Genomic DNA, 27,911 nt, shown 5'->3' with positions numbered 1-27,911 from the left:
AAAAACCACGTATGCTGAAAAGATATTAAAAAGAGGCACCAAATTTAGATCCTGCTTGCCTAGTAAGTGAAGAGCTCGAACAAACGTAATTATCTCAGTAAAAGAGAAAAAAATTAAGCCCTCTTTACTTTTGGTGCGATCATTCCAAGATGAAATAAAACCCAACGCAGTCACCTAGCTCCCGGCTTACAGCATCCCCACCTCCACCTTGCTGGCGATGATGAGGCTGTGCATCAGGACCTGTTCCCCCAGTTTCAAAACAGATTGATTCAAATTGGTCCACAGTGAACCCAAAGTTCAATCCAACTCCAGAAAGCAGAGACAGCCTAAGGCTTGAAGAGTGCAAGTGACCAAAGCTGCTCTTTGTGGACAACTGTGTCAAGAAATAAGAACTTAATCCAATACTACTTATTCATTTTTTTCCCCCAAGAATAAATGGCCTCAAGTGGCCACAACACATACATACCGCTTTCCACTACTCCTGGAATGTTCCTGGGAAAACAGAAGGAAGAAAAAACGTAAATATTCAACATCAAGTGATTGAAAAAGTCCTATATAACACGTGCAGCCTCTTCACAAGGATGAAACCAAGAAATCGCGTAGTCTGCGATATCAGACAGGGGTGAGGCTTACAACACACAGTGATCGCCGCTGCCGCGCCATGCCGATGCCTGCCTTGCACACTCGGTGTGCCGACGGGCACCCGGCAGCACGGGGTCTGGCTGGGGGAACCGGGGACCTCCTGCAAGCACCGGACCACGCTGGCACTGATAGCGGGGCACCCGGCACACAGCTTGGAGAAGACAGATGTGGTGATGAACGCAGATGGCAGTGGTGACACTTCCCAGGACAGGAAGGTATTCGTGTGGCGAGCCGAGCCTGTGCCCAGGGCTGGCAGCAAGAAACAGGCAGATAAGGGAGAGCAGCAGCGTGGCAGGACAGGGCATTTTTCACATAGCTGGCATTCCTAGGGGAGGCCATGGCTGCAGAAATCCCTTGCCTCAGTTAATAAAAACACATAAAAGGGAGAAAGAATGAATCAAGCTTCTTTACCCACAACAGTGCATACAATACTTAATTCACTCTGCAGCCTTGTGTGCTTTCCAGGGACTGGATGGGATCACACTATGTTTTTTAGGTAAAAAAAGGCATCACAAACATCTGCTCACCGGCACCCTGCTCTTCACATACCTCAGCACACTCACGTCCATATAGTTTGTATCACGCTCATATATTTTAAAAGGACCTGTTTATAAGCTTCAGCTCTAAAACCCAAAACAGAGTTGAAAGCTGAGGAAAACTGGAAAACCGTAACCTCTGTAGAGGCAAGTCAACCCAAAACTGGAACAAATGACAGGCACCGACACAGGCACCGACACAGGAACCAACGTGATTTTCTGGCTGCCCATTTTATTGCATTCAGCAGTAGGGGACAGGCAACAGGAAATTCGTATCCCATGATAAGCTCACTTACAGAGGGATTAGTGGAATTTTACCAGTTTTCGAAGTGGTTTACACAAATACACGAACCACCATGCTGGCATTGCTTGTTGAACATCATGCCGCTCATCAGCTACAGCACAGTGACAGCATGAGGGAAACTCTGGGCCTTAACCACAGATGTTTTATATGGCTTAGCTTTTCGCTTGCTGCTGCAGAAACCTTTTCAGCACCCTGCTGCACCTCTGGGCGAAAAAACTAAGAGCTGGTGCTGAGACCTAGCTTACCATAAAGCAGAGCACACCCTCGCGTACATGGTTGGCATCCCCCACTGAAAGAGGAAAGGAATTTTGATGTCCTGAAGAACACTTAATGACCACTGACCTTAAAAGCCTCACAGGACGATTTCTATTGACCTTCACCTTTGCAAAAAAACTTTTACCTGTAAAATGATTCAGAAGGCAAGTCCAGCCTGTGTGGTCTTAAATCTCAATTTGCATTCCTGCAATTTAACACTAATTGCATTTGACAGAAAATGGACGAACAATATTTCTGTTCTGCCAGAAGATGTGCCACCTGCCTGGCTGTGCTACTACCAACAAACAACAGATGGCCACTTTTATCACAGAAACACCGCCTTTTAGTGACCAAACCTGGATAAAGATCACAGAAGAGACTCACCCAAGGTGTGCATACCTAGCATTGTAACACATAAAGCACAGTTGTTAATCCCTGCCTAATTAACATCTTCATTCAGCAGCTGAAGTTATGAGGAACACATTACCAGTGCATTAAAAAAGCTACAGATCACATACGCACACCATCAGTGCCACACCGTCAGCTTCTACAGCTGATCCTATTTCCCCTCCTTCTTGCCCATTTTAATAATGTTTAGTCTAGCATTTCTTGTTCAGGAACCATACATTAATTTTAAAAATACAACTGATTAATTATATTTTTCACCTTGAATATTTCACCCACTATACTCAGGTTAGCAGCAACACACTCAAACTGCTTAAAAACCTCTGGACTTAAGTCCTGAACTGAAAACTCCAGGCTACACATTCAACTCTTAGCTTGGCAAGAGCTAGACACTGAACAAAATGAGGATAACGTATCATGTAAAAAGACAAACACAAACCCAGCCACCTAAATGCGAGTTTTATTTCCTCAAAACCTAATTGCCAGTCCTGTTTGCAGCGCTGAAGGCAGGCAGCTATAGGGATGGGTCAGCCTCTGCCAGGAACACCAAGTCAAGTCTCCAGAGGACTATTGTCAAGCTTCTGAAAGAAAGGGGTGAAATAAAACAAAAATATTTGTAAAACGTAATGGGTTTTTTTTCCACCACCACTGGAGAATGTTTTTCAGGCAGTTGGCCAGCACCACTTCAAAGAGTAAAAAAGCATGTGGTTTTTGCACAGCTTTGTACTTTAATATTAAACACCAAAAAAAAAAAAAAAAAAAAAAAAAAGCACCAGGCTCGATGAGGCAGCCAGGCAACCGTCACTTTGATGCAGGAGAAAGTACGTCAATCGGCTGCATCACTGCAGTGGCTCTGGGGTCGGGGAACCCTCCTACAGCATCTCCCTGCCAACGCAGTGAGCACCATGTACCGCTCCCCTCCGCGACGCCGCGGGCTCGGCGAGAGTAGGGGGAGGAAGACAAAAAAACCCCAAGCCACTGCTTTTCACTCCAGTGAAAGGACAAAGCTGAGTCAGATGCTAACTCACAGGCAGCTTTTTGTAAGGTGCGGAGGTAACGCTGCAAAGGCTGGAGCCATCCCACGACAGGGTCAGGAGGTGGCAGGTGCCACCGGGCTGCTCCCTGTTCTGCTGCCAGCCAGAGGGACTGAGGATGTCCCTCCAAGAGCTTGAAGCGAGGATGCAACAAACTCATTCGTAGGAAGAGGTGGTCCTGACACAGCAATGCCCCCAGACCTCACTCAGGAGTCATTAAAAATAAAAAAAAAAAAAATCAGAACACACCACGCAAAGCACAGCCGTGTTTGTGCTGCGACACACCAGACTTTCATGCAATTTCATTTTAATATAGGACCATAACTACACGTTATGGGCTTGTTTTGCAACTGGCTCCTGACTGTCTGCAGAACTTAATTTAGACATACGAAAAAGACAGGTCTTAACTAAGCAAGAAGTGCAATTTCTAGCAGCCCTGTTTTGCTATGAAAGCTAATTGTCAATTCCTCAAATTCCAAGCAGTTAAGAACTGGACTTCGGTCTCACTTCCCACTGCTTAACCTGTTCAGGTCTGGCACTACCCTAGATAGATCCAGAAGAACACAGACCTTAAGCTTATTGCACTATGGCTCTTCAAGCCCATTTCTGCCCTTCTCTGAGCAGGTTTTCAAGTCCACGCAGCTGGTTACCATGGGGCAGACCAGGACAGCAAACTTTCCAAAGCACTAACCTGTCAACAAACTCCATCAGCACCTTGCACAACAGGTGCACAGCTCTACCCACCTGGAGATGCTACTAAAAGCCTACTGTTATTGCTGAGAGGTTTGATTTATACCAGGCTCACCTCAGAAAAGCCCAGAGAAAGCTCATTTCTCAGTTCTTGTTCCACCATGCACAACATTCCTGAAGGACTTAGAGCAAAAAGCAGGAATTGAGAAACATGATGCACAGCTGGCAGAGGTGGCAGGCAGAGGTTATTCCTAGCAGCTAGCTGAAGGAATACGGTTTATTTAAAAAGGGGAAAGTCCTTGTCCTATACGAGAACCTCAAATGACACCTGCCAGTTGCTTGAAGTTTCTCGTTCATGCCAAGATTAATTAGACAGCGCTGCACCTACCTGGAGTCTTCTTACTAAAAGTAAAGGGGGAAAAAGGCAGGATTTAAGTGTCTTGTGAAAAATGCCTATTGGGATTGCTGGGGTGGCCAAAAGCTGCTTTGGTATCAGTTGCTACTATTGCTAAAATCAGCCTGCCAGGCAGAACAAGTATAGTCCTTGGCATCGTGCGTCTCCTCCTCCTCCCGCGGGTGGCCGTGATCCAGTCCCAGCACGCTGCCGCCCCACAGCCCTCCCTGGTGCTGTGCTTCACTACTCGCCATCTGAAGCAAGTGCATTGCTCTCCCTGCTGCCTGATAGGAACCTAGCCCCGAGGAACCCAGACTGCATGTGCGAGCTCTGCTCCCCATCACATGCAGGAAGGGTGCAAGGTTTTGGTGTGAAAGGGGAAGAAAAATCTCCCCCATCTGACTGCAGCATGGAATGAGCTGACCAAGAAGTACGGTTCATGGGACTTTTGCTTCTAAATTCACAAAATGCTTTAAAAGTTGACTCCTCAGTGATTAAATGGTTTTAAATAGGATCATTCCAGCTGCTGCAAGATATTCCTTCACTCTTTCCTGGACACTTATTACCCCAGAAGCTGCCAAAGATGCAGCAGGGGCTGCTGGGGACACTGCAATAGGCAGCGCCCAGCGTGATGCTCGAAGCACCCTCAGCTCCCACTGCAGTTGCTGCAGAAAGGCACAACCTGCTTTGCCACGCAAAACCCTTATATTCAGGCAGCTGTTTTCAAACAGTCATGAACAAAGTGAAAAACAGGGAGAAAGTTCACTTCACCCTGCACTTAATTTTCTAAGAACCGTGCTTACACAGCTAGAGCTTTTACCAGACAAGAGCACGTTTGCAAGGGTGTAACTTTTGGGTGAGATTTCAGTATCACTCAGAGAAGCATTTTACATATCTTCTTGACAGAGCTGTAGTTTACAAGCTCTTAGTGACAGCAAAGGCAGGAGGATGTTTTAGCAGTGGTGTGGGGAAAAAGGAGGAGCTATGACCCAATTTAGTCACTGAACTACAACCTGCAAATTGACAAGTGAGTAATTGAGGGAGGAAAGGCAACGTGCCTGCTCCAGAGCACCAACACTTCCTATTAAGTAGGAAATGCCGGAGAAGAAAAGGTAAAAGCAACTGCAGAATATGACAATGAGAAACCAGGTGGATTAGTCACTGAAGACTAGTAACACAAATAAATCCAGCGCATGCAATCATTCATCCCCTCCTCCAAGGGCTTCGGGATGCTGCAGTTGTTACACGCAGAGTAGCTCAACATTAAGTGTGAAATGAGGTAAATCCAGTTCTTGCAGGGATAACACCATCACTCCAACGGTACGTAAATCCCACGGACTGGAGCTGGAAATGCCAGAGGAAATGACTGGGTTGCTAGCAAGTGAATTCAACACCACTGTGGAAGGCTGCAATGGACTTTCAGCAAGCTCCTTACCAGGCTGTTGATCTGGGGCAGCAGCTAGACCCATGCAAAGGAAGGATTGCCTTGGTTTTACTTATTAAAGTGGAAGGAAATGTTTCCATAAATAGGAACTACAGGAATCAGTACTGATGACATTTGCTCTGACCTCATTCATCCTCAGGAGATGTAAACACTGAATTTCACTCTTGACTGATAGACAAAACAAGCCCTGAAAATCCCTCTGAGCTGTATGGGAAGGAAAGTGGTGGGTCTTTTTCTTTTTTTTTTTTTTTTAAAAAACCAGAATAGAAAGAGGAAAAGTGACCAAATTCCTGAAAAAAATGAACATTCACCTAGAAAAGACTGTTTTTAAACCCTGGTTTGAGTCCAGCCTGCCTTCCGATCACCCATTCACGTCCCAAATGCCCCCCAAGGTCCCCGATATAGGAACTGACTTTACAACTGCAGGGCAGCAGGTCAGGGATCACAGGTACGAGCAGCCTGTTCCCAACTTTCTCCTACTTTCCAGCAAGCTGGTTGTTTGCTATAATGTCCCACACATTAGCTCCTGGCTTGCTTCTGAGCGAGCCAAAAAAGGAAAAATAAAATTAAAAAAAAGAGAGTTTGGAGCAGGCTGGAGACAGAAGTTGCTTATCCTGAAGACCATCAGGGGTTAAGGCTGCACATCTATGGCTCAAGCACTCTCCAGACAACAAAATTTTAAAACATCACAAAGTGGTCTAGCAGTGAAATCCACAATTATTGCTAGCCTGCATGCCCAAAGCCAGCCAGTGTGTTTACTGGCCATGGCTTAGACCTGACAATTTTACGTGTCTGACAGCAGCAGATCTGCTGCTTGCAAACAGCCCTCAGCTTGCACTCAGACCCTGCACTCATTTACAGATTTTCAAAAGGGGACTAATTATGCATGCCCCTGCAGTCAGAAGTACACACGAACTAGCCCAGCTGCAGCATGACCAGCCTGGTCACAGGAGAGCAAAACCATTAACTCCAGGCCACCACGGAGCAGGACAAGAGGGAGAAGAAAGCAGAGAGAACACTCATAAAACCACTCAGAGAATCATGACACATCTCATGCTACCACCCACACAGCAGGCAAACAAAATAAAACAAGCTATTAACGAAAAAGAACAGCTGATACTATAGTGACCTGACCACAACTTGCAGGGGCCAGAGAAGCTGAACTGCGTTCAAGGTATCAGCTGCTGCCTGCGGGACCTCCAGTCCCTCCACCAGTTTCATCTCCAAAGCTTTGGTCTCTCACACCCAGACACTCCATTCGTCCTACAGATTATTCTCCAGTCAAGCCTTGTGAGCACACGCGTGTGCACACACGTCTTTGGAAGATAAACACTGCTTAGCCCCAGTGAATCAGCGTATGTCAGCCCAGCTCGGAGCGCTACGGTGGAACAGAGTCTCATTTTCTGAAATGTCAGAGTAGGAGTCTGCAGCTCATTAGTGCCAGCTCCAGTGCTGAAGGATGCAGTGTGCTAGTGTGCCTTGAGGAATTAAGTAAGGTCAGTCCCAAATTTAGGGATTGGCTGAATATTCTGCTAATGTGCCTTAAATGCAGTTTGTTAAAAATAAAGGGTTTATTTTGATATGGCATACAGCACATTGCATCATCTGGAGTGTGCGGCAAGACAGATGGTAAGAGTAAGACAGAGCCTTCCCTTCACAGCATTTGCTACCACGTTAGGAGCCTTTTCAAATGACTGTTAAGTTTTCCAGAGGCTGTTTAAGGCAAGAGAAATTGAGAAGCAGAAGATCAGAGCTCCATTACCTAAAATTTTAAAAGAGCTGACAGCACTAACAACAGGCACACTATAACAAGAAGTCCACTACAAGTCTTAGTGTTTTTCAATTATTGGTGTTAATACTAGATAACCTGCCAACCAGTCGCTGGCACTTAGGATGGGACAGCAAGTTCTGGGCTTTGCAGAAATCCTGTAAAGCTCCTATTACCCCCCAAGCACCCACTTCATCAACACCAGCCCTAACTGCTCCTCCAAGTCAGCGCATCAAGGTAAACATCATCTTAAAAGCCACTTTGACCCAATGTTACACACTTGTAAAGCCAGACACCTCAGCCCTCAAGGAATATCACCAACGAACAGCATACCGCCACCTCACTCCCACCAGTATCACATTAAGATTTGGCTGTCAATCTGAAATTGCTGGCAATTTTAAGGCAGCAACAAGACAACAAAATGCCTGCTCCAATCCACGAGTGACAGATGAGTGCAGCGACATTCAGCTCGGAATTACGAGTAGAGAAATGGCAATAGGTTAGATGGCAAAGCCAGCCAGCTTATTGCTAATATTCTCCTGGAGCGAATAAACCCAAGCCAGCAGACCTATAGGAACTGAGTAAATGTATTTGAAGGCAACATCATCCCAGAGTTAAAAGCAATAAACAGCTAAAGCTCCATGTGAGTCTCTTGGCTCCTATATAGCCTAGAGCTCCAGATAGAGTGTCTGAGATAATTACAAAAAGCTCCACTTCGCTGCTGGAGCAGCAGAAGCAAGGCAGAGCTCAGTGTGCTGCACGCCTTCCTGCTGGGGCTTTGGCTCAGTGCTAATGACTGTGGTCCATAAAAGCCAGCGGGAGCATCCTGCTGAGCCATCCCCCACCCAGGGGAAGGCCCGCGAAGATACAACTGCCTCTTGCCATCGCTGTGGCTGTACGTTTGCAGCATTAAGGCAATAAGAAGCCATGCAATGCGCTCTCCTCCTAACAGGTTTCCCTCCAAATGAACAAATGTCTTTCAGTACCAGGAAAGAGGCATCATCAGATTGCGGCAGAGTCGGTTCTGCATGTACAGAATGCAAAAATTACAGTTCCTCAGATACCTGGGAAGTGCTGGAGGAGTGCAGAGTGGCTGCTTTAATTGCTTTAATGCACTGCTACAGCATCTCTGCAGCAGATACCACCTTCTAAGGGTTTAAATCTGAGATACAGTAGCTGGCCAAGGCCATTTCCAAGTTTATCATAAACAAGTCCTACTTCTCAGGCCTCTGCTTCAAGCAAGATAAACACCGTGGCAATTAGGCTAAGACTTCTGTGCCAAACCAAGATAAATGAATATCCTACTGAAGTCCTGCAGAACTATCCCAAGCTCCCGGAAGAGCAGCCCGGGGCGCAGGCAGAGAAGTGAGCTGCAGGGTGCCATGCTGCTCCAGTGTGACAGCATCCACCAGCCCCATCTGTGGATGGGGGGGCTCTTCCCTCTTCCTTCAGGGAGGAATTTGGGACCCAGTACTCAGAGCACAAGCTGACATCCACGTTCAGTACCCTCATGCACATGCCCGTGCTTGGGTAAGCCTGTGGACATGCTGCTGGTAGTCTTCCCCAGTGAGGTTTGGCTTTAAAAACTTGGGAGCAGTATTAAGTGAAGGAGCATCATGAAGTAGAACTTAAATTAAACCTCTGATGTAGCTTCGTATGGGAAGAGCTACACGCTGTATTAATTTATACGTGGCACCCAGGCTGCTGGGAGAGTGACTCACCCTTGCGCAGAGCAGCCGTCTGCCCAGCGAACTCATGGGATGTTTGGAAGGCATCCGCTAGGTCCACATTCAGCTCCCATCTGCTCTGCACGGGAGCTGGGCTGCAGCTCAGCACCAATCTCCACCTTCAGCCAGACTTCCCAGGTACACCAGACTGTCCAAATTCGAAAGCACTTGAGCAAATACCTCTTGCACAAACCCAAAGCAAGTTACAGTTTGAGGCACCTCAGACCATTGGGCAGACCGAAGTTATGGATGGGTTAAGACCAGAGGAAATCATTAGTAATTTCACATGCTCCGAAAGTGTCCTGCTGTGTTTACAATTAAAATGCCACAGGAAAAAAACCCACACTGTCCACAGAAAGGGGAAGAGATCTGTGACTGTTTCATATGCCTTGATCCCTTTCTGGCCTCAAATCCTTCAGCCAGATTCTGCATTCAACAGGTTAATGAGCTGGAGAGCTGATCAAAGGACAGATGTTTATTCCCCCTTTAATTTATGTTCAAGTCACAAATGCTCACAAATATTTATCTACAGAAGTCATAGCACTAATCCCATCTCCTTCCTAGCTTTTAAGTTTAGTGATCAAAGTTGTACAATTTCTTGAAGACTGTATTTCAATTTCAGTTAGTGGTCTCTTCTGAAGAAGAATTAAAAAAAGCGTTTTTCATAAGGGAAATTAAGAGAAAATGGGTATGTTCTAGTGAAAATTAGAAGGAACATCAAAGCGAAATGAGGCGGCTTAATTTTACACCATCTATTCCTAAAAGCGATGACTGTAGGCAATCCCCTTTCAACAAATGCCAGAATTAGAACTCCGCTTTCCCAGAAAGGCATTTTGAAGCAGCGCCTCATCTACCTCCCCAGCCACACAGATACCACCAGCTTCACATCGGAGTATGAGTCTGCATGTAAACTCCTCTCCCTTCCCCTCCCACCCTCTTCAAAAAGCAATCTCAAGAGCGACGAGCCAATGCCACCCGCATTCCCACCTGTCAGCAGCACGAAAACGGAGGCTGTGACAACTGAGGCGCTTGCTCAGAAGGTGGCCCTGGGAAAAGGCTTTGTTTTGTTTTCCCCTGCCCCTCCTCCACCCTTTGCTGGCCACAGCTGCAAACACACAGCTTCTGACATCGGACTTGATTATCAGAGCTAACTTGCTAAATGAACATCACTTAACTAGGCGAGCACTATGCAGGACAACGGCATCACTGAAATTTCACCTGGTAAATAAACGAGGTTAAAATCCGGTGTATGGTGTGGTAAACATTTCCTAACTATTATTAGCCAAAGGAAAGAGTGTGACTGAGCTCCTTTAACAGTCAACACTGGCTGTTTCCACCTGTCTTGCTGCCAGGGGTGTAGTTTGCTGCCAGGGGACACGCGGTACCTTTGCTGGACAGCTGCAGCAGGATGACAGGCCACTGCTGTAATGGAGTCTGTTAAAATTCAGTGCTGTGAGTCAGCCAAGCATGTGCAGGATGTCTTCAACAACAAACCGCCCCCGGGTGCTGCAAGCATGCAGGGACGGTTCAAGCATCAAACGCAAGGTGTTAGAGGTGCTTTGGGGGCACACCGCTCCTCGAGCTCAGGGAAACTGGGAATCTGCAGAGTTTTCCAGTCTGTCAGAGACACTTGTTTTCTCTCCTTTGCTTCCAAAGAAGTCTGCATTAGATTCCTTCAGAAGCAAAAAGTGAAGCTTCCCCGCATGAGGGCAGCAATTAGGCCATTATTAGAAACGCCTTTGAGATGACCATTCTCTCCTTCCCCCCCTCTTGGTGCTTGCTGATCCTGGGGAGTTGTTTGTCTCCACTCTCCATTTGTCATCCTCACTCAAAGAGCACATGAGTCAGACTGTGCACCACAGATGCTGCTGATAAAAGCACACTCCATTTGGGAATATTAGCAACCCTGCAGAACAAAGACAGCTAAAAAAATAAATCCCCATCCAGTGACTCCCAATCAACTATGCCAGTAAGTGCCTGGTAAATGTCACTGGCTTTACACTTTGTATAAACATCAATCTTTGGATGGTCCAGATTAACCTCTCAACTCCTGCAAGATCAGAAGCACACACCTTATAAAAGGGCAGCAACCAAGTTGCACTTTCCACATGGAACAACCAGTGCCTGTCCCAGGGGTGCTCCAGTTCCAACTGCAGTTCTGTCCCAACAAACACCACAAAGAGGAAAAAAAGAGATAGGTAACTTATTTTCACACAGCAATCTTACATAGGCAGGGTTTTTGCTATGCATAATTTTCCAGAGCTGCAAAAGTAATTAATATTTACATGGTCCAGTGACAGCAGAGAGGTCAAGTCCTGGCTGGCTGGAAGCTCGATCCCAGAGACCAGCAGCTTTGCTCTGGAAAAGGGATCTGATGAGTTTAAGTAAAACAGCACCAACTGTAGGTGCTTTCAACCAGTGGTTTAGAATCAGTTTACTGTAACAGAATTAAACTAGACAGAAGGAAACACTTCAGCACATGTAAATAACCCTGCTAAATAAAGCTATGCATGATTACAAAGCATCAGCTTCGGTGCTGATAAACCTCGGCAGGCCCTGACTGCACTGTTGCAGTCACATTGCAGCTCTAGGCAGGTTTTAATGCTCCTTTCAGACGCATCTGGAGAAATAGCCTGTTATCTACCAAAAAAAAAAAACAAACCAAACCACAACACACCAGGAAAAACACAGTGACCCAGTTCAAAGTGTACAACTTGTCTATTTTCAACAGAGCACAGAGCCAGCTGCAGTGCAGACTGTCCTGACCAGAGGCAGAAGTCCTGTGCTGGCACACAGTGCTGGGCTCTGTGCAACGAGCTGCTCCTTCTGCAGCAGCCAGTTCTGCTTGTGCCGAATTGTTCCTCCTAACACTCACAAACTGGTTCTGCAGAATCCTACAATTAGAACAGCACCATGTATACAAATGCCACAGATTAAGAATCAAGAGCTCCTCTGCTCACAAGAGACTGGCTTGCTTTTTCAAATCTTCCAGATTCTGATTAATTTGCACGTATTGTGTTTTGAAGCCATGGCATTAAATGGAGGAACAGAGGAGTTTCCAACAAAAAAGGTCAGCCTCTATACACACAGCTTCTATAGCGCTCAGGCTGTGTCAGCCTAAAGATCCACTGTGCAAAGCTGCTCATCCTGGAGAGCAGCCAGCAGGAAAGGAAGGAAAATGTGCAAGAAACCAGGCAGTCCAGCTGGGCCATAGCTACTGGTTTTATGATTTCTAAAGCTCCTGAACTTAAAAGTGATTTGAGGCTCCTCTCTTATCACCACTGTATCTCATCTGTTCCTTCCAACGCAGGAAACCAGTTATATGGCATTCGCTGCGTGCCAACAGCTGGTCAACACTCATCTGGAATATTTAACCTGTACTAGTGGCCTGAGAAGGCCAATATAATCGAGAAACTGCTGAAAGGCTCTAAAGGCAACAGCACCATAGAAGAGCAGCGAATTGCAGATCTTCATCTACCCACCTGCACTCCCAACTACCCCCTTCCTTCCCTGTGTGCTCTACCATGGCATCTCTTTCATTCTCCGTGAGCAGCGGGAGCTGGAGCTGCTGGGGTTAATGCCAGGTGCTGCAGCTGCGCGGACACAGCCGGGATCGGACCTGTTTCTGGTGAAGCATCACCACGAGGGAGTACAGGCAACAGGTTGTCTGCAGACTGAGATCTGCTGCTGTTCTGCTGCCTGAGCAGGATAGGGGCAGGAGGAAAGATCAATTCTAAAGGAACACCTCTCTAATTAAGAAAAAAACTTCATGAACAAATCACACTGGTTTGATGCACAATCTCTCTCCATCAGTACCTAAACAAAATATTTCTCCTACAGATATTAAAAGTGTAAAGGACTTGAAATTGACTCGCATTTTCTAAATCTTCTGCAGCTCCTGGCCAGTGGAGGTGGGCACGGCAAGCAGCCAGATGCAAGCAGCACTGGGTGTCAGGCACATAATGCTGCCATGAAGAGAAGAGAATACAGCCTGCTGCAAAAGGGGAGCATCAGGCACCCCCAGGTAACCAGCAGAAGCATCTGTGCTGTGTCCAGGTGCCCTTTACACAGACCTTGGGTTGCCTCCGCATGAACCTCTGTAGCAACTAGTGAAACACAAGGAGCATCCTGGTAAAAGGTATTAAAAGTTTTTATTTTAGACATAACACAATTAATTGTTATTAGGATTTAGGTATACCAGAAAGGGAATGATGGATAAAATAGACATAAACTAGTCCTTATATGACTTAAGTTTTAAACACACAGAAGCCTTTTTACTGCTGTACCTGCGCAAGAGGCCACTGCGTTTCAGGAAGCACCAAGTGTTATCAGAAACTGAACTGGATTCACTGGTTTTGTGCTTTTCCCTGCACCCTGCCAGGCCAGATGAGGGCAGGCAGCAGGATCATCTCACCTTGACGAACAGCAGCCCCATCAACTGCATCTAACAGTACGCATGAGGAAGAAGTCTCCTGAGGTGGGGAAGGGGTGATATTACAGTTATTCAGGCAGGCTGTGGTGTGTGCAAAGATAAAAAAAAAAAAAAAAAAAAAGGCATACTCTGAGGTAGCCTCCTCTGTGTATCCCAAAGTCCCTAGAGGTAACGTACATTGCTCAGCACCGCGGCTCTTGCAAAAAGAGATATTTGTAAGACATCACAGATGTGCACTTCCCTAGGTGCCTGGAAAGCAGGGTTTTGGTGCCTTAACTAAGAATCAGGAACAAGTGCAGTGCCTGGTTACTGAAACCAAGGTGCGCCGGTAAGCAACTAAGCGTGCCGCCTGGGCTTTGGCTCACTATCAGCAAGGGAAGCATGGCTCATTAGTTCCTCCGGGCACAGCCTAACGCTGCCCCTGAACAGCTACTGCCCGGCAAACGGCCCCATAGTCATCGGGGTAAACAACAAAAGCTCCCATCGTCATCGGTGTGTGCCACTACTGCTGTCAGATCACTGGGTTAAGGTTTCTATGGCTTTTATTTGGGGGAAAAACAGCACTACCTGGGAATCAGCACCAGCCATAAGGCAGATTCACCAGCAGCAGCTACAGCAAACCCAAAATATATCAAAATATCAAAAGGTTAACACATTGCAGGTCTGCACCAAGACCATGTTTGTCACCTCTCCAGGTCTATTACAGCCCTAGTAAGGTAAGATAGGCTAAACATGGCCATGAACTTGAGCAGAATAAACTCATCATCAGCACAACCACCTGGTTAGTCTTCACTGTGCTGTAACTTTGTCTTGTAGGGAAAAATAATCTGTTGGATTCACTTCCTATGTGGAGGATAGCTTGTGTATACCCTCCAGCTATTTTCACCCTGTATTGGATGAATGCAAACAGCTTTTAATTAAAGCACTGGAGTTAAGTCTCCATCACATTTTAAAAAAGGCAAACCCAGGAATGTGACACGCTTGAGTCATACAGCAGGTTGTACAGCATAGTACCACAAAAGTAACCCCACAGCCCTAATTTTCCTCCCCAAATAATTAATATTTACGATAAACGTATCAGCTGCTTTTGGCCTGTCTGGCAGCTGGACCCTTGGTTCAAGACCAGGCTGAATGCATGGAAGCTTTTCAGTTCCCTTCCTCTACCTCAAGCTTGGTATTACTTCTGTGCCTGCTTATATAGGACGCCCCTTCTCACACAACAGCTTCAAATCTTGAGAATTTGAATTTTGCTGGATGCCTGTAGATCCCACCACTAGCTGTCACCTCTTTAGGAACCCAAAGAAACACCACAACAAATTTGCAGTTAGAGAATGAGTCTTTAAGTCAGACACGTGCAAAAGCATGCAGAGCGAAGATCCCACAAAAATGTTAGAAGCGGGCTCTCAATGGGAAACTAATTAGAAATTTATTTTAATAGCACATTAAACCCAGCAACTTTTTTTGCAAAGATGAAGGGTCCCAGGCCTGCTGAACTTACAGAAACACACGAATGCTTTTGTATATTCTGGCAACAAAATAAGTCCCTTCAAAATACCAGATATTTCTGGACCGTGGAAAACTGAGCTCCCCGTCTAAGTCTAATTTACAGCCCTGCTAACAATGTGGGAAACTCATTACAAGAAACAAACAACTGAGGTGTTGCTTGCCACCTCCCACCTATCCCAACAAGCCCTGTCTTAAACTACCTCCCAACTGCTTCTCTCCCCTCTGGGAAGGTAAATAGCCCAACGGGTTTATCCAATACACCCTGTGGGTCCTGCCGGGAGCCAACCAGCTCCCACACCGTGCTGTACTGACAGAGACAAGATTTGTGTCAGCAGGACAGCTCGAGGGAACGAGGGGAAGCTATTCCCGCACCCTTCGTTCCCACGGACAGCACAGCATCGTACCATCTCTCATTTCAGCTGACCTGAAAGCATGCAACAGGATACAGGACAAAGCCTGCAAACCCAAAATGCAACTTGCAGATGGAGCAGCTTGCAGACGCTGCACAGGGCAGCCTGCACGGGCCCTTTCAACCATTAGATTCCTGTTTCCTGTGAAACGACCTGCAGACATCATGACAATTTTAAAGAGAGCACATAAGATGGATCAGTCATGGTTTCTGAAAAGCTGCTTCAAGAGTTCTTTGTATGTAGGAGCATACTTTCATCAGCTCCAGAAGAGAAAAAAGCTGCCTAAGATGCAGCAACTCGTGAGCTTTCCACTTGAAATCATCCATATAAACAGCCTGAATAAAACATTTGAAGGCAAAACTCAAGGATCAATTTGTTGGATTAAGCTGCTCGCTTCAGAGCCTGAGCAGGATTAGAGCACTCTGCCTGCGCTGTGCACCTCTTTGCACCCCAGATCTGGATACTCTGAGCGTGGGGCTCCACGTCAGAGCAGCGAGAGCAACACACAACCACAGCAAAAAGCTATTTCTCAGGCCCTTCCTGGAACTCCATCAAACTGAACTGCCTGTTGATTTAGCTGCTGGTGTGAAGTCGAGCGGAGCCAGCCGCCAATACAGACAGCCCTGGCGCTGAACCCAGCTTCAGCAACGGTTGCAGTTCTGAGTTTTGTTTTTTTTTTTTTTTTTTTGCTCTGCTTGGAACCACGTAAATAGCATTTCTGTTTGCCGTTAATCCGTTCGTGCTTACGCTTCCCAGAGTAACCACTGCTGGGAACAGACTTGTGTGTCTTCAGATGCCCAGGGCTTCCCCGCCACGCCAACCTGCCAGCCCTGCAGAATGCAAAAGAGCCGCCAGCGCAGAAAAAAGCAGGGCGGAGGCATCGAGATTACGCTGGGGAACACAGAGGAAATTGCTGCAGAAAGCAGGAGCAAGATGCCAATGTCCAGACGTGGACAATCCTTCCACAGACAGAACTTTGTGACATACATTTGTAAGCTAACAACTGTAAAAAAATTCAATAGGCTTTTCTGCGAAGCCTCAGTAAACCAGAGATGCTCAGTGGTAGGAGTTTCACTTGGGATTTCAACCAAAGGAGATGGCACGCTGCAGGCATAAACTAATATATTCACCACTAAAATTCTACAGCAGGCACAGAAATAGCTGAAAACATTAAGGAATATTGTTGCTCCAACTCAACCTCATGCTTTGCCGCTCCCACTGACCATTTTAATTGCCAGGTGAAGTATTAAGGCAGAGCTTAACACTCAGAAAAATGGCACCTATACCTCTATTAATTTCAGTCTAATATTAAGAAGGAGCAGTGGTGTGAAGAAGCCCAATTATTACAGTCTCCGAACATCTGAGACTGGAGCAAGCCCTGACAGCAAAAGGAAGAAAGGGGTGAGGATCGACAGACACCATTAGCTGCACATCACCTACAACCCACATTAATTCTGCTATTTGTAAAAGGGAGGAAAAATGAAGCAGTTGGCTTTAACAAGAGAGAAATTAAACTGCAGAAATGCAGCAATGTTTTCCCAAGTACAAATTTCATATTTAAAGAGTTCTGGAAAAGGATGCGGGAACAGCCTCCAGGCAAAAGCTGTTGAAAGAAACAGGGTGTTTAGACTAGGGTGGAGGGACACTGCATACCTGGAAGGAAACCCACTACTAGCACCCGGCTCCAGCAAAACCAGGAGCAGCAGGCTGAGGCTCCAGCAGGATAAATCGAGCTTTGATTAAGAAAAAACTGACAGCCAAGGGAACTGCATTCTGGAACAGTTTTCATATAAACTGTTAGGGGTATATTCACAGGCATCCTAAAGATGAGCAGGGTTTGGTCTTTGAAGCAGTTACCAGAGGCTCCGGGTGGCATGGCTGTGGCGGGGATGGTGGCCACCATGTGCCAAGCAGGCACTACCCACCAGCAGGTCTGAAGGTGCTTAGGCCAGATCAGGCAGTGACACGAGGAACGCATTAGTAAGACAACTGAGTACTAATTGAGTCACCCAACCACAGGAAACTCACCGAGTTCACCACATCTTCTCCCCCTCCCCTCCCATCATGGGAATGGCAAGGGAGGAGACGTTGAGGAGAGCCAAACAAGGCAGACAGATGACCTACCGAGCTGGGTAACTGTGCAAGATGATTCACACAGCCCCAGCCGTGTGAACGGCCTGTAAGCTCATCACTGCTTTTCCCCATCCAACAGTAAATACTGGACCTAAGCCATTTTATTTCTCTTGAGGAGACTCCCAGAGTTGTTTTGGCACAAAGACAACAGAGGAGCCGTTCCCATTCTCCAGCTATAGCAGTTTACTCAACTCATCTCGAGCTCTCAGCTCACCTCCTGTCCTGCTGCCTTTCAGGGTCCCTGAGGGACCATGACTACCCTTTTTACCCAAGGTAACCAACCGTGCTCCTTAAACTGATTGTATTGAGCCTGAGAACCCTATTACAAGCCATTCTTACCCAGTAATGCATTTCCCAGATGTGATGCTCAAATAGCAACTGGCTAGAAACCTGCTCCAGTGAAGACAGCTGTGAAATCCAGCACCTGACTATGGGAAAGCAGAGGTCATTTCCCCAAATCTAGTGAAAGCAAAGAGGTGTCAACTCATCTGAAGAACAAACAGCAACATCCATACCAAAAAAGACCAAAGAAAGCATCAGATATGAGAGCAATGGGAAGACAAGAGATTCCACTAGTAAAAATAAATACGCTGTGCACATCCCCACGTGACGCATGCAGCTACTCCATCACAACCGCAACATTTCAGTCATATCCTGCTCAAGTATTTCACATCAAACTATAATAGAGCAGATTTTTGGTGTTTGCACTCTCACACCCCTGCACTCATTCAAGCTAACGACCGGAGATGAGGGCACGTAGCCCTTATTGTCATGTTGGCCGCACCCCTGAACCTGAATCCCTGCATCAGCTCTTCCCTCTCCTTTTTCCATGATTCAGCCAAATAGCAAGATATCCTTGGATTGACACGCCAGCTTTGACAAAAGCGAGAGGAGTGGGTACCATTAATGGGTATAACACACTCAGTGCTCCCAAAGTGCACCCTCTCCATCTGTCTGGCCTCTCAGAGTTCTGCAACCGTCCCCCTCAAAGGGCTGCATGCATCGCTTCAGGTACCCAAAAATTCATGGCCCTATAAAAGCCCCCAGCTCCCCGAGACACAAACTTGCTGTGTAAGCAAAGGGACAGTATTGCATCAAGATGACCCCAGAACCATGAAGGAGACCGGTACACAAACAGGCTGGTCTCTGTAAAGTGATGCAGTGTGACATGGCTGGAGGGCAGCCTGGAGCAGAGAAGCCAGGAACACATTCGGACAAGACCTACAGTGCTGATAAGTTTGCTGCAAAAGAATGTTTTAGGGGTGACTCACGATTGCAACAGAAGACACCAAATAGTTGTTTGTATTGGTCTATAAAGCAAGTCTATTCTGCTGAACCCAAGCATCCAACTAAGCAAACCCTTACTCTGAATTTTTGAGGCAAAGGTGTTTAAATGTTGGAGTCTCCTAGTCCCCCTCTCCTTTGTATACAGAGGAGAATTCACAATCAGGCTGCAGTTCACAGAAAATTGACAGAAGGTGTTCATATCCCCAAATTTTAGTCTGATACAAATGTAACACTTGAAGTGTCAAGAGGTAGAAGGAAAACGAGAAAACTGGGAAAAAAAAACCAGGTTACAAACAACTGCAGCACCTCAAGGTACTTCTCAGAAGGCTGAAATCTGAACAAGGCCACTGAAGAGAGAGAATTGGGATGTGACTCCAGGTCTTTTTTTGACATATTGAACTGGGATTATCTCAATTACACAAGAAGTCATACACAGAGACTGCCATGATCTCAGACTTTCCCTTGCCTGTCTGCACACTGCCGGTTGTGTCTGATCAAAAATGCAGAGGACTTTTGCACATGCTGCAGAAATTAAATTCTTAGAAAAACATTTCAAGCACATAGGAAGGAAGGAAAACTGGTTTGTAAATTCATGTGTAGAAGAGGTGAAGAGAAGGGACATCAAAGAATGGTCATCACCGACAAATTACAGACTGCGTGGAAAGATGTGATAACTCAGCTGTCAGCCAGGGACATGAGAGGGACCTTCTGAAAAATCAGGTGTCATTAAGTGGTGCTGGATGAGTGGTTAAGAAAATGCTTTGAGTACCCCGCTGAGCTCAAATTAGACATGGAGAACTGTAAGTCCTGTCCTGTTTCAAGTGCAATTCAGCTTTGAGCACTGGCTGTTGCATTTAAAAAACAAAAAACAAAAAACCCCACCAAAATCACACTTTAACTACAAGCACTAGAGACAGGGCACAAATTCACCTGGCAGTTTGACTCTGACAGCAGCGACCCCGGGAAGGCAGCAGAGCAGCCTGATTTCATCCAGCCTTCTTCCAAGATTACAGCGCTCCCCAGCACACTTTGAGCAAAGGCTGCTTTAATGCCTGCCTCGGAGAGCAGTTAGTCATGTCTAGTTCTGCAGAGGCACACACTATAGTTAAAAAAATAAGCGGGTCCTCTGAGTAAGTCACTCTCACCCTCTGTTTCAGAGCGGCACAGTGAGCAATGAGCAAGGGAAGCCCCGAGGCGAAACCACAGACCCAAAGACTGCAGCCCAGGTTCCTACACCAGTTCTGCCACAGCTTTCCTGCACGACCTTGGGAAAACAACTGACCTTTTCCTGCAAGGCCACTGTAAATTTTAACAAAGCACTTAGACACAGACAGAAAACAGCATTTGTCACCGAGGAGACAGGATTCTTGTCGATGCTGATAAAGCTGTAAATGTGCTTGCACAATGACCAGCAGCTAACCGAAAGAAATCCTTTGCACAATGCAGAAGTTAACTATTATTCCTCTACGGATCACCTGTTGCAAGATCTCACATGACACAGCAAAAAGGACTGAGATAATTTCAAACCATTAAAATACCCACGAAATATTTTGTAAGATACAGTCATAGCTCATAGGGATCCAACTTACAAAAAATCCAGCTCCAGACAACCTAAAGGTTTGAATTACAGCTTATCTCAAAAGGCCGCATAAGGTATTTGCGGACTGAGTAACCATTTTTGCTGAACACAAGGTTTTACTACAAAAGCTGAACAACTTTCACTCTACGGCTGCTCCAACATGCAGCCATGGCATAAAACCCCTCAGCCCTGCAACAGAGCCATCTCCCCTCCAGCCAAGGACAGGGGCTGCTCCATCAGCTGCGGATAATCAAACCCAAAAACTGAATCACTGCCTTCTGAGCTAATCTGCTTTGTTTTTAAAAGGAACCAGGCTTCTTGGGGACAGCCCCAAAATACTTCCTGTTATTCCATCTGCCAAAGCATGACAAGCTTTGGTCATCCTTGACAGAGCTGAGCTTCCCAAAGCTTGCGCCCTTAAAGCTAACGCCCCACCAGCTCGATCCCAGCAGTGCTAGGAGTAAGCCAGGATTTCATCCTAGCAAACACTTGGCGCTGATTAGTTCAAGTGCAATAGTTTAGAAAAAAAAGAAAAAGGTTTCTTTCAGAGCTTGGGTGTTTAGCTGCTGTCCCACCAAGCTAGCAGTTGATTTGTTTTTAGCCACTTTCTTTGAAGAGTGAAAGAAAAATTAAGGAGAGCAGGACTGGTTTGCAGAGGCAGAGACCTGTAAAAGCAGTTTGCGTGACTCATGTTTGGTTTTTTTCCACACCGAAACCAATGAGAAGGGGCAGCAAGCGCTGTTCAGCACGCTAAGGAATCATTTCCTTTTGTTGCAGGGGCTGGCTGTGCCAGGATTAAAATTGACAGCATGCACCCCTCACAACTGTTCTGCAGCACTACCCTCTCCTCATCTCCAGTTCCAGCGTCAGGCACAGAAACCCATGTGTCTCACAGATCTCCAGCAATCTCCACACTTTGCATCGATCACAGTGCAGTGGGTGTGACTTTGGCAGAAGCATGGGCTTTACTGCAACAGGGAAAGGAAAAGGAGAGAAATTACTGGCAGTGCAGGCCACTCCTGTTGGCAAGGCTTTGCAGCCGTAGCGATACTTTATAAGGAAATTTCTTGGATGAAACTGCCTATCCTCATGCTACTGAAGGTTTGGGTTTTTTTTTTTGTTCTGTTGCAGATGCTCTACCAAGTTAATTGTAGCAGGTATTTTCTATAGAACCAAAGCCATCCCCCAGGCTGGGGACTATCTGCAGAAAAACCAAAACAGATTTGAGATCTGTGGTGGAATTAAAGCGTCCCTTCAGTTCAGGGCTACCAAAGCCAAGACCAGAAGCAGCAAAGACAAGTCCCAGGGGATTCATGCCTAAGAAGCGCCCAGTACAGATGATGTAATATGGTTTAACCAGGCAGGCTTTGTCCAGCCTTTGGCTATGAATGGTCAGTGACCTGCTGGTATGCTTCCAAATGCTGAGAATCGATTACATTTCATCATCAGGCTACGGTAATATTCAAATGGGAGGCTTCCAAGGAAAGTTCAAGTTCTTAATTTGTTTGTACTGTGGGTGCCCATTTCTTACAGATCAATGATTTACTGCACCTGGCACAGTGCTGGCCACGTCCTCACTGTTACACAGAAAAGTCCAGATTTATAAAAAAAAATAAATCTACTTATGTCTAGTTTTTAAAAAGATTAAGAATTCCAACACTGCTGTCTTAGTTCAACTCCAGCTCAGGCTGGACGCACCAAGTTTGGAGTAACATCAAAGACACTGAGGAACAGGATGTCTGTCGGGGCTGGTTTGGGTTCCCCCCCCCCCAGAAAAAGGTTGGTCTGACCTGGGGGATGTGAACTATCCACTTCCATCAAATAGTTACTAATAATAAATCAAGCTGAGGAAAGCAATAGATAGAAAGCAGAGGTGCACTTCAGGTTTAGAAGCACAGCATCCAAACAAATGGATGAATTTCCTACCAGACACTTTTGCACACACATCTTCCCCATGGCCACGTGCAGTGGGAGCATGTGACGGTAACACTGTGAGTCTTTCTGGGCTGGACTTGCAGAAAAGTTGAATTCTAAGGAAAGAACAGCTCACACATCAGCTTCTGTGTACACAGAGCAGAGAAGGAGAAATCCAAAACAGGAGATTTCTCCAGGCCAAGCTGCCATCACAATTTTAAAAAAACAATTTTCCTTTCAGATTTTTAACTGAGCGCCTAATAAGCAAACTGCAACTGCCTTTACTCAATCAAATGGCATTTGGGGATTCCAGATTAATTCCAGTGAACTACAGCAACAAGCAACTGAAAGTTGCCAATACCCGTTTTATTTTAGTGAGTATGAACAAGATTTAAAATACCAGAGGGTGGGGGCTGTACATACAACTAATAAAGGTGTCTGGTAGCTTAAGTGATCTGGAGACAGTTCTGGGATTCAAAATTTAAACAAATACTAAACAAATGAGCTGGTGCAGAGGAGCAAAGGAATGCTGGCCTCAGGGCTGAGGAATGCAAGCCTGTCCAGACAGCAGCAAGAGAGCAGCTGTACGTGCACCCTGTGCCAGGATGGGAAACCCGCTGGAAATATGTAAAGTTAGTGCTGTTTAGGCACTTTTACATATATCTATACTTAGAAAAACTAGATAAAGAACAAGCAAACCTGCTTAATAACAATATGCCTATGCAACTCTGTCCCACAACTTGAAAGCCCAACTTCAGTGAGATTCAGATAAGAGATTGAGGGCTTTCACACTAGAAAGTTAGAAATCAATTATAGAAACAATTGACAGCTGGATTATTGGCCTAAATCCCCTGCACCCTCTCAGCAATTTGCATTTCAAACAGACCGAATTTCACAGCAGGACAGATTGTTTCCCCATCTTGTCTACAAGTTCACACAGGAGTGAACTGTTCTTCCAGTCAGCCCACAACCAGGGCTTCCTATCTCACTAGAAAATAAAAGGTTTAGATTTAAAAAAAAAAAAAAAAAAAAATCACAGTAGGCATTTTTGCACATCGATAGAAAAGTGCTTAGGCAGATCTAAACTTCAAAGAGTTTATTACAAGCTGGACAAACCTGGTTTAGCACAGGCCAGCTCCGAGGCTCGCTGACTGCGTGTGATACTGCAAGCAGTGCTAGAGTGCTATGGCTTTCTGAAAAACAAAACCAACCCGGCATTTATACAACCTCCACCACAGATGCCACCATACCACCTCATCGAACAGCAATAGGTAATGTCTTGCATGTCCATCAGCATCTCACACACCAAAAGAAAAGTCAGGTTTACTCAGTGATGTGTGACTAACTCAATCAGCTCCTGGGCCAGCAGACTACAGCATCGAGCACCTCCAGGTTGCACACAATACTGTCAAACAAGGAAACCTCAGCCCTGCAGCTGAAAACGACCATAAAGATATATTCATGTTTACCTAGAATTTAGGTGTTTCAAAAGGAAAGGCTGATTTAATTATCCTGGCTGTTGGCCAGTTTGGCAAAGGCAGGACAGAGCAGCAGCTTGCCCAAACTTCAGAGACCCCCATTTTTCCTTCCCAGCTCTCCAAGGCAGCTCAACCACGGCTTTTCCAAAATAACGAGACTGTTATCTCAGGTCAAGGAGCAGAAGAATGGGAACCCAGCCTCTGTTTACTGCTAGCTGTTGGGAGGAAAGCCCATGTGGGCTGCTGCTGCTGAAGGTTAGCTTGGTGTGCAGGTGGAGCATGTGGGAGGGCAGGAAGGACAAAAACCAGCGCCAGTAAGAACTGACTCAGCAATGCTCACCCCCTTTCATTATCTCAGATCTCAAAACAGAAATGTTAAAATACACTTTCAAAATGAGCAGGCAAGCTGGAGATGGTTTATATAACACTGCTGGAAGCAAGCGGACCGTTTAAACTCATGCAAGTTACCAAGAGCACAGCTGTATTGGGAAGCTGCAGATGAAAGATCATATCGCGAGGCATCGCTGGTAACCAGGGGCTGCGATAAGCCCTTAACGTGCAGAGCACATTTCAGGGCTCGGTGCAGGAGGAGGCTGAAGGACAGCGTTCCCACGGCAGGAAGGGATGGGACTGCAGCCCACAGGATGGGGAAGGGAGAGTCCCACCCAGCACGGAGAGGGCAGCAAAGGACAAAGTCTTACTCCTGGCTGTCAACATCAGCTTGAACATCCAGACACCACAGCTTCGCAGGCACTACAGGGTACACAGCGTAGTATCATTCCCCCTGAAAATATCTAAAAAATTCTTCAAAGAATTACCTATGCCCCAAACCAAATAATATGCAGTAAAACAGAGGTAACGTTGCAATTTAACAAATACAGGCTTTTTTCCTTTCTTAGATAGTTAAGGAATAAATGCATCAAAGCTGGCAGCTGCTGGCATAAATAGACAGGCCACCAGCGCTGGCTGAAGGGCCACCATGAAGAAAACTGACAAAACCCCTGCTGTACTTGTTTTTCCATTATCTAATATTAGGCCATGTAGGTATTTATGAACCACTCTGCAGTGCATTCAAGCTAATTCCCAGAAAATCACGTGCCTTCGCAGTGAATTCAAGATTAGGAAGCTTTTCAATGTTTTCTTGAGAAGAGATGTGATCACCATGCAGTACTAACAGCAATTTGAAAGTCTGCCTTGTTGGTTGGCTGCCAGATACTGACCCAACGAGCATCTTATTAAGCCTTCAGTCATCTCTTCCCAGCTATTTGTGTCAGACTGTGTGCTCTGAGGCTTGAAGAGGCTAAAGCAAATTCAGGTTGGGGGCAGGTATGAGCTACAGAACCACATTCTAAACATTTGGAGAAATACTAAGTGCTCATACAACAAATACATGAGAAAAGCCTCTCTGGTCTACAGCTGCAAGAATAAGTCAGTAGTCATCAGGCCCAAAAGGCTCATTTGATTTCTCTTAAAAAAAAAATCCACAAAAAATGGTAAAAATGCCACAGACATTTCCAGCCACTTCAGATCATCAGTCATGATCATTTCTCACCTCCCTCAGGCTAGGACATGAAGGGTGCAAGTCACACAAGCCACTAGACAGGGCAACACCTCTGTCCAGGTTCAACAACCTGATGGGGAAAGGTGCTGGGCTGCTGCACCCTCTAACCCTTTCCTTCCCCAGATGCATGCTTACAGTGCTCAAACAAAAACGCCTGATGAGGCTGTGTAATGATGTTCTATTTAATGGAATCCATGCAGGCATGAACAGGCCATGTAACAGTCCCTGCAGTGACAGGGACAAGAGCTACTGGGCACTAAGTTTTTTATTTGAACAACATTCGCTCTTTACGCAGCCTGCCTCTTCCTACTGTCCACATCTGGACAGCTGTTAAGGGCAAAAAGCACCCAGTCTGCACTGATTAGCTATCTTCAAGGAAAAAAAAAAAAAAAAAGTCATGCCTAGAGGGCAAGGCAGTTGAAAGCTACCCAAAAGGCTTGCTACAAATTTTTGTATGAAACAGCACCTTATTTAGACAATTTGAAAAATGTAACAGAGGGACACTATGGCTGAGAATTTGCATAATGGGCGTCCACATCTTGCTTACCTAACAGGAGAAGAATCCTGTCTGTCAGTAAGTCTAGACTGTGGTGTTGAATCCAGGGGACCGAGGAATCTCCTGGCCAGAAATAACACCCGGTGCGGGGCAGGGTGCTGCCATCTGGTGACACCCACTGCTGGGATGGCCAGGCGGCACAAACCCGGCTCTGTAGGCACCTCTGGATTGGGACTGCTCTGCAGAGCTAGGCTCAGTGCTAAGGGCAGCGAGAAAAGCCATCCTGCCCCTTGCAAAACCTAAGCTGACTCTTCCAAGTGCTCCACGGAGACTTGCCGTCTCCTGCAGTGCCTCGCTCCGCTGTGCTGGCTGGACCACGCTGTTAGCTGCAATTAAAGCAGTGGGAGTGTGACAGCCTCTTTTATTAAAATGTACATACGTTGTTTAATATTAAAAGGCCACAGCATAACAACAGCTTTCAAATTAAAACACTCCAAAGGCTTAGGTGGCTTAACAGAGACCTCTGCAGCGCAGAGCAGCTCACTGCAGGCAGTCACTCCATATATGCAGTTTTTCCCAGTGAACTTCGTTAATTTAGATGATACCCAAAAGGCACAAAGATGTATATTTAGCCCCCATTTCCACCTCCAAAAACCCTGCTGCAACACATGTAGAAACACAGAACCTCTGGCTTTGGAATCACATAGATCTCAACAATTCTGAGCGCCTGCAGAACAGCAACCATTCGCCATCTATCCAACTTTTCCTCCTGTCCCGAAGCAGCACCAGTCTGACCCGCTTCCCCCCAAAGCCCCACTGGGGCTGTCAAATGCCTCCTGAAAACCAGGAAGTTTGAAACACAGACTCAGCCTCCTGCTCCTTCATTTCCAGTGGGTACACTAACAGAAGCAAGCAACGCTCCTCTCTTCTTTGAAATACAGCACCCTTGATCTAAAGATAATCCATCTCTAGGACAACAGAACTATGTGAGCAAGATACTTTATTCTCAGCTACGGGTTTGTCATCTCACCAAGCCTGAGTTCCTTTACCTTGCTGGTATTTCACACATGGCACAGGAAATACAGGATTTCACAAAAGGACTGCTGATGCATGAAGGGACTTTGGAGGCTCCACAGAAAGCACTCATACCAAGTATTACACTATGAAGTTGGAAGCGACCAGAGAAAGGGGACACCCATGCTCACATACTGCAGCCCGTATCCTGCTGTGAAATTTCCAGCTATTGAGTGTTCCAAGCAGCAATAGTTATCATTTCTTTAAAGCCTACTAAGAAGATTTCTAAGTATTTCAATATAAGCAGCTGCACCTAAAAGTCAGCATCTGGTGATGAGGAGGGCAATGATGAACAAATGGGATGTGGTTAGACACAACTGCATCGCGTCACGCGTGGTGCCACAGAACTGCCATCGGTACGGCAGATGAGATTCAAGACCTCAGAAGAAAAAGATATGTGAAGACAAGGCCGTGTGAAAAACTCCAGGAACTATTTTGGAAAAGAAAACAGTGGAAGTACACTGGTGAAATGCTGTTGCTAGGACATCTGTGCAGACCAAACGCCATGCTTAATCTCACCGTCATTTCCTTCAAGCACACTAAAGTTTACTCCAACGTGACCCATCTCCTTTATGTAGTGAGGTCGGTGAAGCTTACTAGAAGGTGAACTACAGCTACAGGCATCGTTCCAGTCCAAATTTAAATACTGTACTTGGGGGCACACAGGGAAAGTACCAACAAAATGAAAAAATTAGTCTAAAACTTTGAGCATGGTACTACTGATTTATTCTGTGTCTGAGATCACACAAAGCTCTAGGGCAATTTAAAACTGCACAACTGATATTTAACTTATTGCTTCTGTAGAAAAGTCATGAGGCTTTAATCACCATGCTGCTTCATGA

General features: G+C 46.0%; 1 protein-coding gene across 12 annotated transcripts in view; it reads right to left on the bottom strand.

Annotated features, from left to right (window-relative positions):
* Positions 1 to 27,911, bottom strand: part of GNG7 (G protein subunit gamma 7) — a 79,280-nt gene that overhangs the window by 25,582 nt on the left and 25,787 nt on the right. For 3 of the 12 annotated variants that reach the window (XM_055707735.1, XM_055707742.1, XM_055707743.1), the window contains one exon: positions 467 to 492. The exons of the other annotated variants lie outside the window; for them this stretch is intronic. The gene's annotated coding sequence lies outside the window, so the exon portion shown is untranslated. The remainder of the gene's footprint in view (positions 1 to 466; positions 493 to 27,911) is intronic. 12 annotated transcript variants of the gene reach the window in all.

This window comes from Falco cherrug, chromosome 4, assembly GCF_023634085.1.
Source record: "Falco cherrug isolate bFalChe1 chromosome 4, bFalChe1.pri, whole genome shotgun sequence".
NCBI lineage: Eukaryota > Metazoa > Chordata > Aves > Falconiformes > Falconidae > Falco > Falco cherrug.
Note: the sequence above shows the minus strand (reverse complement) of the source record. Positions and strands in the feature narration are given on the sequence as shown.